Here is a 6,000-nt window from a genome sequence, read left to right as displayed (position 1 = left end):
CCAGACTTTTCGGCATTCCCAGGATGGTCTCACTCCTTTAAGGCTAAGTTTGGACCTTATAGCTATGCTGGGCTACAGAGTAAGAGACTGTCTCAAGAGGAGAGCGAATGATGACTCACCAGATTAAGGTGTTGTCCTTTGACAGTACTTCCCCCCCACCTCCCCCCCATCCTCTCCCACCCCCAGCTACCGAACCAGCAAACAAATAAATGCAACTTAAAAATAAAATAAGGCCCTGCACAGGTGGTGCTCCTCTGTAATTCCAGCACTCGGGGGGCAGAGGCAGGTGGATCTCTGTGAGTTCCAGGCCAGTCTGGTCTACAGAGTGAATCCAGGACAGCCAAAGCTACACAGAGACACTGTCTCAAAAATCAAAAAACAAAAAAATGGAAGGAAAAAAAAAACTACTGCAGGTGATTTCCTTTAAAGAAAAAAGGAGAGGAGAGAGAGAGAGAGAGAGAGAGAGAGAGAGAGAGAGAGAGAGAGAGAGAGAGAGAGAGAGGAAGAAGAAGAAGGAGGAGGAGGAGGAGGAGGAGGAGAGAGGAGAGAGGAAACAAATGATAAAACAATTTCCCTGAGAAAGCTGGCCTTGGTATTACTTATTGATCAGTATAACACGTACACTATGCACTGACATGCGCTATGGATCTATCACTATTGAAGGGACCATGGCCAGGAAGACAGGTAAGGCCATGGGGTTGGTATAGTGGTCCTGCCAGATTGTCGCTAACAGGGACTTTGGGGTGTGGTTGCTGTGGCTTCGCTCATGGCTGTGATGTGTATACATGAGTTCACAGGAGCTCCTGGCGCCATCATCTGCAGGATGGGCTCCTCGTGAGCCAGGCCCAAAGACCTGAAAAAGCAACTAACGGATAGGAATTGTGGATTTAGGCTCACCGTTTCAGAGGCTTCAACCCCCTGGCCCTCAGCTCCCCTGATTTAGATCTGTGCAGAGACAGCATTACAAGAGCAGGGACTGGGACAGATGCTGCTCAACCCTAGGCTAGCAGAAAACAGAAGCAGAGGAAGGGACGGGACCTGGCATAACTTTCAGAAGCACACCCTTCTAGCTTCCTCCAGCTAAGCAACTACCTCTTCCAAAAATAGTGCCACCAGCTGGGGGTCAAGCATCCACAGTCCTCTGTGAGCAACATTCCGTATTCAAATGCTAACTCTCTCTCTCTCTCTCTCTCTCTCTCTCTCTCTCTCTCTCTCTCTCTGTCTTTCTGTGGTGTGTGTGTATATACAGGTGTAGGGGTGTACACGTGTATGCATGTATATGGGGCCAGAGTCTGACATCCTGTACTTCCTTAGTTGCTCTCCACTGTGTTTTTTTTTTTGAGGCAGAGTCTCTCACTGGACCTGGTAGTGACTGATTTTGCTGGGATCCGGGGATCCTCTTGTCCCCACCGTACCCCACCCCAGCACTGGAGTTACAGACCAGCAAGGCCATGCCTGGCTTTTTACATGGGCCCTGGGGATCAGAACTAAGGTCCTTACGCTTGCGTGGCAGGCACTTCCCCCGCTGAGTCCTCCGCCAGAAACCCCTCAAACGAGAAAAGATTTAATAATGATACTTACCTCAAAGAATTATCATAGGAGCTGATTCGTGAATAGTAAGTACAATTGTCTTATCCTACATAGGATACATACTACCTTTATAATCTCTCTCTCTTTTTCTTTTTCTTTCTTTTTTGTTTGTTTGTTTTTGTTTTGTGGTTTTTTTTGTCTTTTGTTTTTTTTTCAAGACAGAGTTTCTCTGTTACCCTGGCTGTCCTGGACTGGCTTTGTAGACTAGGCTGGCCTTGAACTCACAGAGATCCACCTGCCTCTGCCTCCTGAGTGCTGGGCTGAAAGGTCTGCATCACCACACCAGGCCCTAGGCTGTCTTTGTAAGCAGTTTATTACCAGGGAGTTCCCGCCCTGACTTTATTGTGTAAATCAGGCTGATCTAGAACTCAGAGATCTGCCTCTCAATTCCATATCATTATAACTCAAAACCTTCTGACAAAAATCGAGCAAAGAAATGAAAAATCTAAAGTTTGGTCCAGTTGTGCCAATTTAGGCTTCAAAAAGTAAAGCCCTGTGGCCCACGCCTTTAATCCCAGCAGTCACGGGAGGCAGAGGCAGGTGGATCACTGTGGGTTTGAGGCCAGCCTGGTCTACAAAGGGAGTCCAGGACAGCCAAGGCTATCACAGAAAAACCTTGTCTCGAAAAACAAACAACAACAAATGAAAAAAGTAAAGCCCTGTTTATCATTTTTTTGAACTTTGTTGTTAAAATATATAAGTGGGCCCTTTCCAGAAATAGCTGACAAGCATCTTACAGCTAGAGAGCCTTGAGTTCCGTAGGCTGTCAACTTTCTGTCAATCTCCTACTTCCTCCTCTGGCTCCTCCTCCCCTGGTTTGGAGGAAGTCCAGCCTTATTTTCTCTCCTGCTCAGTGATTGGCTGCAAGCTGCTTTATTGGCATATCAGGGAACAATTTAGGGAGCAGTGTTTATACAACGTTGAGACAGAAATCAGAATTTAAACTACACAACAACCTTATGCCTACATGGTTTTGTCTGCATAGTGATATTTTTATTTATTTATTTATTTTCAAGACAGAGTTTCTCTATGTGATAGTCCTGGCTGTCCTGGACTTGCTTTGTAGACTAGACTGGCCAAGAACTCAAGAGATCCGCCTGCCTCTGCCTCCCGACTGCTGGGATTAAAGGGGTGCGCTACCACCACTCAGTGGTGCATAGTGAGATTCTGACAGCCAGAGCTACATATGAAACCTGACTTCAAAACAACAACAGAGGGCTGGAGAGATGGCTCAATGGTTAAGAGCACCGTCTGCTCTTTCAAAGGACCCCGGTTCAATTCCCAGCATCTACATGGCAGCTCACAACTGTCTGTAACTCCAAGATCTGACACCCTCACACCAATGCACATAAATTAAAATTTAAATAAGATATTAAAAAAAAACAACAACAGAAACACAACAAAAACTCTTAAGTGTTTTATTTATTTATTTTTGGCCAAAGTACTGAAATGAATGAATATTCTTAGAAGTTTGGCTTCAAGTTCACATCCAGTTCCACAAGCACATGGCTTGCCAAATAGGTTGAATTTAGCTCTTTTAAATTTAAAAAACAAAATTACATTTATTTGTTTACTGGAGGGGGGTGGGCATGCCCATGCGCCTGTCACAGCTCACATGTGGCAATCAGAGTAGAATTCCTGGGAGTCAGTTTTCTCTTTGCTTAATGTGAGTTCCAGGGAGATCCAATGCTGGTCTTTAGGCTTGGTGGTAAGTGCCTTTCTTACCTGCTGAGCCACCTGGCCAGCTGTAGACTAGCTCGTTTGCTGTCTAAAGCCGACGTGTTGTGCTCACAAAGCCAGAGCTGCTCCACAGAGGGAAGGCAGCCCTTGAATGTGTGTGGGGTTGTTCATTTCCAGAGCCTTCTTGTCTATTTTCCATTAGATCTACACACTGGCTTTGTGCAGGAAGCTGACAGGATTGCTCTCACCTCGCTATTCACACCAGATTCTTGAAGCTCTAAAAGGGGAAATGAACATGTGCAGTGTGAACACCCCATCCCAGTGTCCAAACCCCAACCTTGGGTTCCCGTTAGCCCACCAACCATCCAACCCAGAAAGTATCTGAATTCAGTGACTTTATAAACAGGGGCAGGCGGCCAGGTGGTGGTGGAGTATGCCTTTAATCCCAGCACTTAGAAGGCAGAGACAGGTGGATTTCCATGAGTTGGAGGCCAGCCTGGTGAGTTCTAGGACAGCAAGGTTACACAGAGAAACCCTGACTTGAAACAAACAAACAAACAATACCAAAAGCCCCAAGCCCAAAACAACACACACACACACACACACACACACACACACACACACACATATATATATATATATATATATCAGGGCGGATGTGCACCCCTTTAATTCCAGCATTCTGGAGGCAGAGCCAGGTAGATCTCTGTGAGTTCGAGGCCAGCCTGGTCTTACAAAGTGAGTCCAGGACAGCCAGGGCTGTTCCACAGAGAAACCCTGTCTTGAAAAACCAAAAGAGCTGGGCGTGGTGGCACACGCCTTTAATCCCAGCACTCAGGAGGCAGAGGCAGGCAGATTGCTGTGAGTTTGAGGCCAGCCTAGTTTACAAAGTGAGTCCAGGATGGCCAAGGCTACACAGAGAAACCCTGTCTCAGAACCACCCCCCCCCCCAAAAAAAAAGAAAAACCAAAAGAAAGAGCTGGGCATTGAGGCGCACGCCTTTAATCCCAGCATTCTGGAGGCAGAGACACGTGGATTGCTGTGAGTTCAAAGCCAGCCTGGTCTACAAAGGGAGGTCCAGGAAATCATCATCTCAGGGACACGGTGGCAGAGAGTCCTGCACTCAGCAAGATGTACCATGCCATTTCATTTACAGAGACGCCGAGGCCCAGAGATGTGAGGCCACACTGCAGCCCTTCAGCAAACACTGGCAACTTACTTTGCCTAGCTTGGCACTTGGGATGCCAAAAGAAGCATAGAGCATCCCATAGCAGCGGAGCCCGTGGCAGGAAGTCACACAAAATTGCACTGTGATCTAGCTATGAAGGAGAAGGAGTGTACCAGCTAAGAGCCACTCTGGGGAGGTCTCCCTGAAAGGAGCTGTTTAAGCTGAGGCTTGGAGGATAGATACAAGGGTACCAGTGAGAGCAAGATGGGGTCAGCTTCCTGGAGCTTAGCTGGCAAGGATGAGCCTCAGGAGAGGAAGTCTGGGGCTGGCTGCAGTTTGTGAGAGGCCTGTTTGTGGTGGTTGGTTGTTTTGAGACAGGGTCTCCTGTAGCCCATGTTGGCTTCACACTTGATGTGTAGTTGACAATGATCTTAAACTTCGGATCCTCACACCTTCACCGAGTCTAAGTGCTGGGATTACAAACAAACCTGTGCCACCAAGCCCAGGTCCTGGGAGGCTGCACCGCCCACCAGCCGCCAGCGGGGGGGGGGGGGGGGGGGATTGCTGTGAATTCCAAACTTGTCAGGGTTACAGAGCAAGGCCCTGTGTCAATAAATAAACAACACGGAACAAAAGGAAAAGGAAGAAATTGAAGGCAGGAAAGGGAAAGAAGGAAGGAGGGAGGAGGAGGGGAGAAGGGGGAGAAACAGGCGAAGGAGAAAACAATAGTATACTAGCCCCCGCTTTCCATGCAAATGAGCCTGACTTTACTCTGCTTTTGTAAGCAGGTCTTGGTGTACTTTACCCAAGTAGAAATTAGGCCACTCACAGTCCCTGGCAGTTCCTTCTTCCTCCGTGTGTCTGGGGTGGACATAGAGATCCAAGTACCCTGGAATGTGCAAGCCATGTGACCTTCATGTGGGCTCTCAGTGGGCCTGCAGCTCTCCACAAAGCGCCCCTCCCCTCACTGGGATCAAAGGCCATCACCGGGGAAGGGCTGCCCACTACACTGGAACCATGCTCAACGTTACTTAACCCTATGCTCCCCTCAGTGACCTGATGCCACAGGTGTAAGGTTCCCCGGAAACTGCTGTGCAGGGTCTGCAAGATAGTTGTCACCACGCCTGAGAACCTGAGTTCTATAAGCACAGAAAGGAAGGAGAACAAAGCCATGAAAGGTCATCCTCTGTTTCCACCTGTGCATCACACCACGAAATAAATGTGGAAAAAGAAAAAAAAAAAACCTAAAGAAATAGAATAGAGAGCTTAGACATAGCTTAGCGGCAACCTAGCACGGGTTAGGTGTAATCCCAAATTTTCAAAAAAGAAAGAAGGGGAGGGAGGGTACGTGTGTGTGTGTGTGTGGGGGGGGTCCATTCCTTTAATCCCAGAACTAGGGAGGCAAAGGCCAGAGCATCTCTGTGAGTTCAAGGCCAGTCTGATCTACAGAACAAGTTTCAGGACAGTCAGGGCTACATAGAGAAACCTTGTCTTCAAACAAACAAACAGCTGGATGTGGTGGCATAAGCCTTTAATCCCAGCACTGGGGAGGCAGATAGCCA

This window comes from Acomys minous (genome assembly GCF_964271855.1).
Source record: "Acomys minous genome assembly, chromosome: 16".
Classification (NCBI taxonomy): Eukaryota; Metazoa; Chordata; class Mammalia; order Rodentia; family Muridae; genus Acomys; species Acomys minous.
Note: the sequence above shows the minus strand (reverse complement) of the source record.